This window comes from Pholcus phalangioides, unplaced genomic scaffold (genome assembly GCF_987345545.1).
Source record: "Pholcus phalangioides strain wild (caught in Gottingen) unplaced genomic scaffold, Ppha-v1.0 ptg000007l_1, whole genome shotgun sequence".
In the NCBI taxonomy this organism is placed as follows: Eukaryota; Metazoa; Arthropoda; class Arachnida; order Araneae; family Pholcidae; genus Pholcus; species Pholcus phalangioides.
In genome coordinates, this window is record NW_028301600.1 from 22,781,465 (window position 1) to 22,795,103 (window position 13,639).

The following is a 13,639-nucleotide window of genomic DNA, read 5'->3' on the forward strand; positions in this document are numbered from 1 at the left end:
TTCTGCCTTTGATCAGTTTTTGTATTCTTATTGATTTCAGTAAAGAACAGAAATTCAAGTAAGCTTCGTTAGAAAAACGTGATATTTTTATGAGAAGAGTATGGGAATGTCCTGTAAATTATGAGTTACCCTAGGTTATGCGCAAAAATTTGGTACCGAATTTATTGTTTTTCAGAGAGCTTTTAGCTTAAAAAAATGAAAACAAGGACTTAACTTTAAATGTAAATTTTTTTTTCCCATCTTCCGGATCTGGCATCCCGTCGGACCCTAGAGCCACCCCTGCTAGTGTTCATTTACCAGTGGCTCTGATCATGGCCCATACGCTAGGATCTTTGGCAGGCCCCCATTATAGTGTATTTACATCAAAGCTGGTTAAAGAGTGCTCTAACCAACTTTGATTTACATTGGACACCACCCGCTTCACATCTCGGATTGCAAAGCGTTCCCGAAGGATTTACGTATCTGAAAACTATGAAATAAAAATAACAAAGCATAACACGAAAGAAAAACCCGCAATCTTTAGTCTGGGTTCTCAAGATCTGTTCAATAGTGGAGAATGAGTAAAATAAGTCATTCAGAGTACCTAGCAAGTTTGCCAGATTTTGAAACGCAGCATCCTATTTCGTTTCTTATTTTGGCGAGAATCTTCTTGATTGGCTCACAAATACCGCATAGTGATTGGATGTGGGGTATAGAAATCGCCAATTCTGAACCCTATCATTTCCGCACCAGCGTGCTTCATTTCGTTATGTCACGTCATATTTTTTCACCATCTTTCTTTTTATAAAGATTGTGGAGGTTCAGTTCCACATATAGTGTATTTATAGTGTGAAAAATAAGAAAATGATAATCATCTCAGGGGCCCCGTCAGTCCTACCCTTGGGGTGAGGTATGGCTCTGATGCTCTAAGAATTGTTTACACGTGGCTACCTTGCGCCAACCGTAATATATTCGCCCGTGACGCTCTCATTGCAGAAACAGTGGCTAGAATATCCGTGGGCAAAAAGTGATTTTTCTGAGGGCTCTAGCGAGACACATCTGCTTTCGAAAATTTTAACCAGAACTCATTTCCACAAGGCTCTCCTGCCCTGCACTTTAGGTGCCCAGGTGGGCCCATGCATTAAGATGGCACTGGTCTAACTCGACTAATCACCACGTTGTTGCGCATTTGTGGCGACAGCGTTCACCACTGGATGGTGCTGTCCGGGCCAAAGAGGAGCGCGATGAAAAAAGAGCCCTAACGTTTCGCCGCTCGTATCGTCCCGTTCTGGTAGGCAGGGCCGGCGACGAGGCAGCAGCCTAAAACGGCATTTATGACGGATTTGTTAAAGGGGCCCATACACGTTCCGGAAATCCTTTGAGGAAAAACTGCAGTCCTGGCCTTCAGTATTTCCGGAAATTTGTGATGGCTCGCGAAGTAATTTTAATATTCAATAAATCTCGGAGGCACACTAGTTCTCATGGATCAATGTGCTTAAATCACCCTATGATAAAGCGTGGGTGTTTCCGGAAAGTTGGTGGTGGAAAACTGCAGATTTGGTGGACTGTTCAAAAAACGATTCTGAATAACACTGCGCAGTCTTCATTCTTGAACTGTACAGGCCGACTGCAGTGTATGTAGTGCTGCTTCAGTTCAGTTTGGTTGAGGCTGCGGTCCAATCAACATGAGCCGAGAATTTCTCGCGTGCATCGCTCATCAGCGAACTGAAAGGTATTTCGGAGCGGGTATTCAGGTCGAATCCAGAAATCTCGACAGTACGGCCTGATCAATTTTTCCTCAGAGGATTTACGTAACGTGTATGGGCCCCTTCATGACTGAATGAACGCCAGGGTCTCTGCCACCGGACTTATCCCGTTGCCGAGATCTCTTCCAGCCCAGCTTCGTGGCAGAGTCTGGAACAAACTGAGTGCACCTAACAGTCTGAATGTGTAGCTAGTGTTGTGTATGATATTTCAGTGCTGCCATCTATACTTCAAATTGTGAGTGAAGTGTAATGATTGAATATTTGTAACGTTGTAGGCCTGTTGCTCTCTGTGGCGAGACTTTTTAACGGGGAGATCGGCTCGCATTCGCGCCTTGAAGTTGGGATCCACAGAAAACCAACTTCAGCCGACCACCACTGTGGCGTCGGTGGGGTTCGAACCCGGATCCTCGCCCGTCACTATGACTACTCGACCACGACAGCGGCAACCCCTTCATGACTGTGTTTTCATTCTCGCATATTTTTATTCTACATCAAAATCGTTTTGGGGGGAAGAATAATAAGCACAGGCAAAAAGAATACTTTTGAAATGCTATTCAATGCCTAATTTATGTCAATGCACCTCCTTTCCTGTACTTCCAGAAAGTGCCGCCTGTCTCTGCGCATAGGCCGGACTATATCTTTTCTAGTTGCATGGATTCTTTGGGAAGGTTCGAAATCGCATGTGATGGAAACTTAGGTGCATCTGATTCTTCAGGTATCTCTCTGGTTTCTGAAAAATTAGTTTCCTTCTCTTCTTTGTAAAGGATCTTTTCAAATATAAAAGTCACAACAGACTGCCCAACGAGGTGGCTAAAAAAAGATGCCCATAAAAATATGAATGTCGAATACATATTTAACTACTGTATGAAAAATACAGCAACCCAATAAGAGCAATGAAAAAAATTATGATAAAATATAAATATACTGCCCATAAAAAATTATGGTTGTCTCATCTAAGTATGGATAGCTTCTCGATTTATCCCAATATGTTTGTCATATTTCTTTTTAAACGTATCAATTGTGTTAGACTTCACGACCCTCGGAGGTAAGCTATTCCATTTATTCACAACCCTATTGGAGAAAAATTCCTTGCGATACCACAACCTAGAATTGTCCTTTACGAATCGAACAGTGGTGTCCCGTTGTCGAAGCAATTGATTGACGATGTATTAATTACTCATCGTCCGTTTCATCCAACCCGTTGAAAATTGGTTCACACTCTTTATCAACACTTCCCAATTGATTTATCTTTTTGGCCGAATACCTCAGCAAGTTTAGATTCCTTTTTCATCTTCACACAAATGCCCCTTTTGGACAACATCATACTAGAGATAAGCTTATCTCTAGCGTGGTGTTGTTTCGGCTGAGGGATGTTCTGACTGCTTGTTTTTGTATATCAGTGGTTCTGAAAGTGAGCATCGTGGATCCAAGGGGCGTTGCGGTGAGTTTGCGATATTCATATGTGCCTAGTTTGTTGCTTCGAAGTAGTTATTTTTAGGCTGCTCTGGGGATCCGTGGGTGAACGTTGACTACGGCAAGGAAGCAGTGGACGAAGAAAGTTTGAGAGCCACTGTTGTATGCCTATACCTGTTCTCCTTCAGTCTGTTATCGGGATCGTCTAATGGACTCTTTTTCTTGCAAGCAAGGTGATATGAAAAGCCGCTAGCTTTATGCTATTTTTCTGATGGTCTTCACAAAGCTTCAAAAAAAACATATTGTTATATTTTGCTTGTTTTGATTCGACTTTTTGCCGTATTGTAATTTGACAGCCAAAAATATCGCGGAAACGTCGACACTATATTGGTGCCAAGTTTGTCTCCGACAAAGAACACCTTAAATTGTCGGGTGCTGTGTTTTTTCTATGGGATTAGACCAGTGTTTATCAAAGTGTGCGACGCGGCTCTAAGGGGCGTCGCCAACCTTTGTCAAGGACATCGCGGTGAACTGTTGACATTAAGGTTGCCTATTTAGTGTTTAAAAGTGGTTTTTTCTTTAGATTATTCTGGGGAGCCGCAGATAAACGTTGTCATGGTATGGGAATCATGGGTGGGAAAAGTTTGAGAACCACTGCTCTAAATCATCAGTGTAATTCGCCCTTCCCCAGAGGGTCGCGATCCACACTTTGGGAGCCATTATATTAGAGTAATAGACGTGAAGAAAGAGAAATCTTCTCAGACTCGTATCCAAAGCGCAGCAAAAAAATATTCTCCTCAGGCGGAAAGATTATTAGGACCGGCCCTGCTTGTACGTTCTGCACCTTTAATTGTATAATAAATATGTTATAATTATGGATATGAACATGGTGCACGCGTGTTTCCGATATAGGGAATGGGTGGGGTTTATTCACGCCACACAGTGGTCCAAATCGGGAAATTAGCTGGAAAAAAATAAAAAATGAAGTTCTTGCTTTGGAGAAAAAACCATATGGGTGTATAGACAAATGTCTGGTGCGCATCTTGGGTTATATTTGTTTACATCAGGAGGGTCCCGGGGGCTCAAAGGAGGGTAATGACTCACTCAGATGGGGCTCTCGCCCAAAATGTGATGGAAATCTTAACTTTCCTAGGTTGTCACTCGGTTGCATTTGAGTGGAACCATGAAATTCTTTTTACTATTCATTTTTAGTTCTCTGTCCTTTTCGGTTCATTATTTTCAAATCTCCGAGTAGAGGAAATAGTTTTTGTAATTCGTCCTTAAAGTTTGGCTTATTTTTGAGTATTTTTGAGTACAAAAAGTGAGTTATAAAAAAAAGTTTAACTTTGTTCAATCGTGAAATGTTTTTTTGGATGTTTGTTCCACACATTGTTGGTGAACGTTCTGCATTATGCGTAGCCGCCCCTTTTTACGTAAGAAATTTTTGAAATGACCTTATGTGTGACTAGTCTAGAGTTGTGTGACGTTATTCGCGCTAATAGTGGGTTTAGCTTGCCTTTTAAAAAGTCTGCAGACCTGTTAATCCAATATATTGATGGAAAGATAAAATTTGAACATTTGTTGTCTTTGAGTTCTTGTGGCAATCGGTTCCACTGCTGCAACAACGCAATTTTCAGTTCCGGGATGGTTCTCAGAGGGGGGATGGCGAGATGCAATTGCCCTTCCCAAGAGCGTCCCAGACATGTTCTACAGGGTTTAGGTCAGGAGATCTGGCTGGCCAATTCATACGCCGAATATCCCCACTTTAAAGATAATCGTTGACCAGGTGAACCCTTATGTGGACGAGCGTTGTCGTCCATGAACAGGAACAGGGCCAACTGCGCCCCTGAAAAGTCGAATGGTCGACGCGTTTCAGCTATCCATTGAAGAGCCGAAACGCGTCGACCATTCGCCCAATTGAATTTATTTGTCTTGAAAACGTGGCAATTTTTGTATAAATTAAAACCAGGCAAAGTTTCTCATTTTTGTGATAACGTTTGTTTTGTTTCTGAACCTTTATTTGCCGGAGCTGGCATTATCCTTAATTTATGGACACGAGTGTAGTTCAAATACCAAGTCCGACACACGGAATCTTTTCGCGCGGAGAATTTTCTGCTTCTCATAGCCGGTTCGCGTAAAGCGGAGACACGCTATGCAAATGAGCGGAGCATTTCTCCATTCCCATTGGCCTGATCACTACCGATTGCCGAAATCCTTAATAACAAATTTTTTTCAAAAAACCTGAAGTTCAGGATTTTGACCAATCAGAGTTTTCACGCTGGACGCGCAGCAGAAAGCCTGTACATGGGAAAACCCGCCATTGGGCGGTATTCACCGACATTGCTTGAACTATAGTCACAATTGTTTGATAAGAAATCGACACGGATTGGTTAAATTCAGGTTTTTAACCAATCTATGTTGATCTCTTATCCAAAAATTGTGACTACAGTTTAAACCACGTTGGTGAATACGGCCCTTAAGGGTGTGAACATAGTGCATGCGTGTTTCCGATTCTGGAAACCCGCGTCGTCTCCGATTGGTTAAAAACCTGAATTTGAACTTTTTAGTTTTTCAGGTTTCGAACGACTAACGGGAAAAATTTCTTGGTGTTTTCGATTCCGCAATCGGTAGCTATCGGTCTAATGGGAATGGAGGAACGCTCCGTTCATTTGCATAGCGTGTCGCTGCTTTACGCAAAAGGCAGTGAAAGAATTGTTCTTTCCGGTTATAGATTCCACGCCTGTCGAACTAGTATTCGAACTAGATTGTGAGTAATATAAGATACTGATTTATTGATTAACATAAAATGGTTTGTCAATTTTCTTTTGAAAACTCAAACTTGGTACTATGGTAAGTTTGAAATTGGTAACTTGGTGAATTTGAAAATATCGAGAGAATCGTACCACATCAGTTAGTAGTTAGATGACGATTTCCATCACCTGTTTTTTTGGTTAAGGAGAACTTAATCAAAATATTTTTTATAGTTATGAAATAATTATTTGATTATTAAGAATTCATCAACGAATAAGACAAATATACGAAAAATACAAAAACATACAAAAACTAATGCATTTCGACACACAATGGGTGTCATCTTCAGAGGAAAAGATATATAACCACTAATCACGCTGTCCGAGTATCCCACTTGGGTTGAATACAAAATCTTAACTCAGCGGAAAAAAAAGTACGTCTGTTCATTTCAAACGTCGTGGTCAGAATGAACCGGAGAGTCTTCGTGTGATAGTAATGCTGCGTCCTGATTGGACCCTTGCAGAATGGAGCTACACGATTGGTCTATTCGAATTTTCTTAGAATTCTCTCTCGCAATGAATTTAAGCCATGTCGGTGCGATCGATTCGTTGGTGACTTCTTCAATATTTTTGAGTGAAGTTTATCTCTACTCTTTCATATTCTATATTTGGTTTTTCCAAATTCGGTAAAAGCACATCAAATGTAAATACCATACCAACCCTACAAATAACATGCATCCATTTTGTGATCTGAAGGGATTTTCATCCTCCAAATCCATCCAACAGATTGATTATTAATTACAAATATTGTTAATTAACAAATAAAAAAGTGATTACACATTAACTTTATTATTATTATTTATTTAACTAAACCTCTTCCCGAGGCTAGTTTACTGGGCCCAGAGTAGATGGGAAAAATAATGAATTTTCGAGAGATCTCTCTCCTTCATACTTTATAGCCGGGGTGGCCAGGATCTAGCCCGCGGGCCCCCGATAAGGTACAACTAAATTATCAAATTAAAATTAATAATTTACAGGGTGTTGAATCGAATTTGTGATCGAGCTATTTTCGTTCATTTGTGAGAGAAATTCAAACTATGAATAGCTTTGATTCGTGGACGGAGATACGGGGGGGGGGGGGGACAACGTCAAAGGTGGAGTTCACTGATCTAATGTATATATATATATATGAATTCACATCATCATCACCGTGCCCCCCAGACTTCCAAGTCTATCTCCGCCTATGGATTTGATGAAATAATTTACAGAGGAAACTAATTTTTGATGCATTACATGTGGCTGGAAACACATGAATATGTTTTTGAAGATGAAAAGGAATATAATGCCCACACAGTGTAAAAGTTTAGTGACTAAATTGCCCGACGATAAGCGACAACCGAGGTACTTTAAAATGGCACAACACTGGAATCAAACTGCTTTTTCTTCTTTATGTCAGAATTTTTTTTTTTGCTTTTTTCCCTCCCACCGGTTTGACGAATAAAAAAAATATATACACAGTAGAAAGTATACCGACCGAAACCAACTCGCACTACGTGCACCCTCCCAGCTCGAGTAAACCACGTCCACTACCTGGATCGGAAACACCCGTGTACTATGCGCTCACCCTAACACCGGTCGTCTACTGGAAGCTACAACACGCAGCAAGCTACGCGACCGACAACACACGACATTGAGTCAGACGACGAGGGGCGTTTGACGTTGTTCACTGAAAGGGACCTTTACATAGGGTGACCATACGTCCCGTATTTCCCGATATAGTCCCGGTATTTTCCGTTTTTTTTGGCCGTCCAGACTTTTTGGCAAAAGTGTCCCGGTTTTTCCCGTATTTTCCACGAAGCCTACTTGAATTTTTATTCTTTATTGAAGTCAAAGATTAACATTTTTTTCAACTCATAAATTATATTATGATAATTACAACTATAAATGAGAATATTAATCTCCCACACTTGACTTGGTGAACGTTTTTTTTTCGTGAAATTCATTTTAATCCTCTGCAATTTGCAGTAGTGCTTCATTTCCCATTATTGTGATTTTTCCGTAAATTTAACAATATTTGGCAACTTTGTTCGGTTTTTTTGGCGCGTAATTTTTGGCGATAATTGGAGATGTCCTGTATTTTCCCGTATTTGTAATCGCAATTTCCCTTATTTCTCTGGAGAAAATATGGTCAGTCTACCTTTACATGCTATTGAATTCGCGGCAGCACTCGGTGCCGACGAGTGTGTTGAGAAAACATGCATTGCTGCCTGCGCTGCAATAAACTTGTTCTCGAAAGGAAAGGCTTTCTAGGAATATCATTTCTGCGCCGTGTGCAACGTGAAGGGGGGGGGGGTATTGGTTACGTTTACACACAGCAGATAACCTGCTCCTAGGAAGACCCGGCGTTAGGAAAATATCTCTTGACGACGATGAGTCTATTCATATTATGGAAAAATCCAGGCCGACTCATCATCTGCCATTAATGCGAAGTGTGACGTGAGTGTTATCGCAACAGCCAGTAACTTTTCTCGATGTCGTTATCTTTTCCCGATTAGAGGCAGGGCCGTAGCGTGCCTTCTTGGGGTGCCTCTTGCCCCTTGAAAGGGCAAAAAATATACGAAATAAACGTACATCATTTGTGAGGCTCTCATTCGGCTCGGGGCCCCCGGGGAAGTGCCCCGGTTGCCTCAGCCTAGTTACGGCCCTGATAAGAGGTCACTTTGAGCAAAAAAACTAGTTTTTCCACTCTCGAAGAACGGGCCCACTAGGACAGGGGTTCTCAAAGTATGCATCACGGCTCTTAAGCATCACGGCGTCACCAATCTCTGTCAAGGGCGATGCGGAGAGTTGGTGTATTGACGTGTGCCCGCTCAGTACTTTGAGATGATTCTTTTGTAGCCTATTCTGGGGAGCCGCGTTTACACGATGACAAGGTCAAGGGATTCGTGAAGGGTAGCAGCGTGTTTTCTTGGGGCCCCGGAGCAGACATTTTTTTAAGGGGCCATTATAAAGGAAAAAATTATGTAAAAAATTTACATTATTTGTGAGGCCCCCATTTTGCACGGGGCAGTGCCCCTGGTTGCCCCAGCCTAGTTACAGCCCTGGATTCGGCCGACTCAATTCATGTGTTGAGTCAGCCCTGGTCGTGGGTAGAAAAATTTTGAGAACTATACTGCTCTAATGGGGCCACACAGATGTCTTTATTGTTTGTGTGCGCGCTCAATTTCATATATATATTTGTGTATTGTTAAATTAATAAAAAAAAAAAAGTGTATATCGACTCATTCCAGACGCCTTACGAATGTTACATTTATGACGTCATCACTTTTCAAGGAATATAAAATCGCAATCCTCTTGTTTCCGATATGTGTGAATTTTTATTTCGAGAAAACGTTTTTTTTTCAAAAAAAGTTATGTAAGACAAAGTTATGTTATTTCATAGAAATTCTTAAATCAATTGTAACAATAAATATTACACACTTAAATAACAAGCCATTACAAAGATAATAAAAGTACGAGGTTGTGATTTAAGTGAGAGGCATGGGGAGAGGTGATGGTGATATATGTTTAGATTGATATTTAATTTTCGTGTGCCAGTCACGATAGGCGGATACGAGTTGTTTTGAAGCTAAACTCGACAACTGAATATCATGCATTGCATGTGCTGTTATGATCGTGATTAATCACTCAACTAATCAAGTGCCTTAATGAAAGTTTCTGTAAGTGTATACTTGTTTATGAGCATGATTTTTTTTATCATAAACAGGCATATTCTTATACCGGTTTGTCAAATACATTTTAGAAAATCTATAAGTCAAAATAATATTTTATGTTATTATCAGTCCTATAAGAAAATTTATATTTCCTAGTTTTGAATATAGGATCTCAACATATCTTAAAATGATTATTGCTCATCTACGGAACCAACGATCATTGAATTGGAAATACTTTCATGGATCCTTAATAAAGTTCGTCCATAACATTGTTTATATTTATGAATAAATTTTATTCCTACATGGGTAGGGTAAGTTTCTCCAGTTGAATTCATTGGAAGATATGTATTAAAAAATTAACACGTTCTCTGTGTAAATACTGTAGCTAATTGTTTACAAAAATGTGTGAGATCATTACACTTGTTTGATCTGTATTTAGAGACTTGTTTACATTAAGTATTTTGTCAAGAGGAGATATATATAGCTGATAATTGGTTTTTGATATTTCATTCCCAACATACCTAATTCCAAAATTGAACTGAATAATGTTTTTTTTTTAATTGTCTTGATCTGCACATGGATTTTAATGGTAGATTTTATGAATTTACTCACTTTTTCTTGTTGACGCATAGTTATAAAGTCTTGAAACATAGGTGTCGGAAGTGTTTTCAGACTTGTTGGTGTGCAGACTGAGCTTTATGCAGAAAATTGTCATTTGTGATTTAATTCTGAAGTCTGGAGTTGCTCAAACCTATTATACAAAATTCTGTGGAACACCCACAAACCCTCCGGCTCTGATGCTACTGTCTTCAAATGAAACATTTTATGTCTAAACAACTTGTAAACCTGTTCTTTCGAATGCATTATGTGTTATCACACTCATAGGAGAGTCCATATTAAGAGTCTTACGTTTCTGTGCAGTCATATTTTATGCTTGATGACCTGACAACCTCAAAAACATTCTTTTTTAATTGGCATCCTTCAAATTTTGCCATGTTGTGCAGGTGCACATGCCTAAATACAGCCATACTTATAGGCTGTCTGTAGATATGGAATTTATTGTTTCTTGAACATGAAGGGTAATTTTGATCATATGTCAAAAGCTTCTTGTGTGTTTTAAATGTGTGAAAAAATAATTATTGTACAAACTGATGTGAAAAATATTTCTTTTGGCATATATAAGAATACATTGTGCAGTCTCATGAATTGATCTTTTTCTAGTCTTGTGAACTGATCTTTTTTAGTCTCGAGAGCTGATCCCCTTCCAATCTCATGAATTGATCTTTTTTTTCCTAGTTTAATAAATATTAACTGTTTCTTAACCGCACGAATTGATTTTTATCCAGTTTCATGAATTGATCCTTTTGTTAATCTCATGAAATGATCCTTTTGTTAATCTCATGAAATGATCCTTTTGTTAATCTCATGAAATGATCCTTTTGTTAATCTCATGAAATGATCCTTTTGTTAATCTCATGAAATGATCCTTTTGTTAATCTCATGAAATGATCCTTTTCCAGTCTCATGAATTGATCCTTTTCCAGTCTCATGAATTGATCCTTTTCCCTAGTTTTATGAGTTATCTTTTCTTAGTTTCTGAGAATCTTTTCCAGTCTAGTGAATTCATCTTTTTTTTTCTAGTCTCATAAATTGATCTTTTTTTTTCTAGTCTCATGAGTAGATCTTTTCCAGTCTGGTGAATATTGATCTTTTTCCAATCTTATGAATTGATTTTTGTTCAAACTCAGAAACTATTCATTTACCTACAGTATATAAATATTAATTTTTAATGATTTAAATCAAACTATCCATTTTCTCTTGGCTCTTGTTATACTTTAATATAATGCAATTATGAGCTGTTGTCATTATGAGGTTACCATGTTATACAATGCTATTGGGCAAATCAAATCTGTTTGTACATCAAAAGTTTAATTTCTCACATGTTTAGTAATTGAAGTTAAATTAAGTAGTATTCTGCTAACAGAGTCACAACTAGGGGAGGGCAGGAGGGGCCTGGTGCCCCAATGCGGATCAATAAGGGCGTACAGTTTAGTTTACTGTTTTTCTGTTCAAAATTACAAGAAGGGGTGTGTCAAAATATGTACACTGGCCTGGGTGACGAACGGCAGAACTTTGCCATTGGACTTCTCTCGTTGCTGAGATCTCTTCCAGCCCAGCTTCATGGCAGAGTCCGGAACGCTTTATTTTGTGTAAAAAAATATGATATAAAATATTTACAACCTTTTCTTCGAACAATTGGGTACTGTCAGGATTAAAAAATTTTGTGGTGATTACAGACGAGATGGGATTGGGAGCTGGAGAAAAGTTTCGGGGTTTCGTTAAAATGGATGAATTTACACATATTGGGATGGAGGAAAATTTTAAAAGCAATTGGAGGGGCCCCATGCCATCTCCTCTGTTATCTTGCACTTGTCATATTATATACACAGGATTAAAAAAAATGAAATGAGAATTTTATTGTGAAATATAAAATATCCATCGGAGTGAGTCATCTCGCTTAACACCTTATTGGTGAGTGAATGGGTTTGATAACTTGTGGACTAGAAGCCAGCATCAGTTTTATTGGGTTGAGTTCACTCGCTCCGGTGGATTTGATGAAAATATACAAAACAGAAATATTGTGTGGGGGAATACATACAATTAGGGATCACCAGTGCCATCTCGCTTAGCACCTTATTCGGTGAGCAACATGAATACAACAATATGAGTACGCACGTGTGTTTTGGACATGAAATGCATGAAGAACTTGAATAAAGGAAAGAGAAATACACATGCATTCATATATATATAACTGCCAGGCAGAGTCGTCTCGCTCTAAACCTATTTTGGTGGGTGAGCAATGTGAGATTAGTTTAAATGGGGGATTGTCTAGAGAGAGCCTTAGCTAAGGATCAGCTTCTGTCTTGTTGTTTTTGTTGACTCGCTCTGTCTGGTAATATTTATTAAAGAAAAAAAATGAATATATGTAAAAAAACTACATGTAATGGTTATTATGAAACCATTCGTGTCCTCCCACCTAGCACCCCTGCTAGAAGAGCTGAATGGAGGACAGTTGTGATTATCACATTTACATCATTGTTATGGGAATGTCATAAAAATTCTTGTTCGGGTCCTGTTAGTACATGCTATATCTTATACACGTAATGGTTATGTATTAGTAGTTTTGGGCTATCTAATAAACGCCTCAATACACATACTATTGTGTTTCTATTTGTTGGATCTAGAAGTGCTTGAAGGGAGGAGCGACTATCAGTTATTATTAAAACTCTTTCTTCTCTGTTCCCGTTGCATATTGTGTAGCAGCTTCCATCGCTAACAATTCTGCTTGAAAGTTAATATTGTTTTTATCCAGCACTGCTTGCCATGTTTGCTTTTCTGTATTGTTAGTGTTTTGTGTATACACAATAGGCTGCCCCACGCCTTTATAGGTTTTGGAGCCATTTGTGTATATGTGGGTTTTTCCTAGTTTTATATCGTGGCTGTCAATCGAAATTTCATTGGGGATAGTTGAAGATAGTTGGCCTGGGCGTCAGAGTAATTTTTTTAAAACTTGTGTTCATATTTGCGAATATAGTTCGTGACTCTTGTAGCTGTGAAATGATAAATTGCAGTCTTGAAATTCCAAAACAATGTTTTGCATTGTTCTGCAACGAGCTCTCAGCTGATTGAAAGTGTTCTGCAGTAAAAATTACCATTACAGTATACTCTCTGAACTATCCTGCCTAATGTGGCGTTAGGTGGGCCAGATAGGAAATGAGTAATAAAACTCTTGCCTATCTCCACCCATAATATCAAAAGCACCCTTTTTATACCAAAACCTGGTCTTATTTTTACTTTCTAACCTCCAAGTATAGGAGAGTAGGTCTGCTTTATAAATTTTTGATATGTACTGTACTTATTTTAAAAGTTATTACAGAAAAGGAAGTCAAAGAATAAAAATATTCCACATTTTATGATAAATTTTATTATGATGCTGTGAAGTATGATATGACTGCAT

General features: G+C 38.9%; 1 protein-coding gene across 1 annotated transcript in view; it reads left to right on the forward strand.

The window, feature by feature from the left end:
* The first annotated feature begins 9,439 nt into the window (after positions 1–9,439).
* The window catches only part of Rok (Rho associated coiled-coil containing protein kinase), a 165,018-nt gene continuing 160,818 nt past the window's right edge, over positions 9,440–13,639 (forward strand). The window contains exon 1 of the mRNA XM_089233880.1: positions 9,440–9,627. The gene's annotated coding sequence lies outside the window, so the exon portion shown is untranslated. The remainder of the gene's footprint in view (positions 9,628–13,639) is intronic.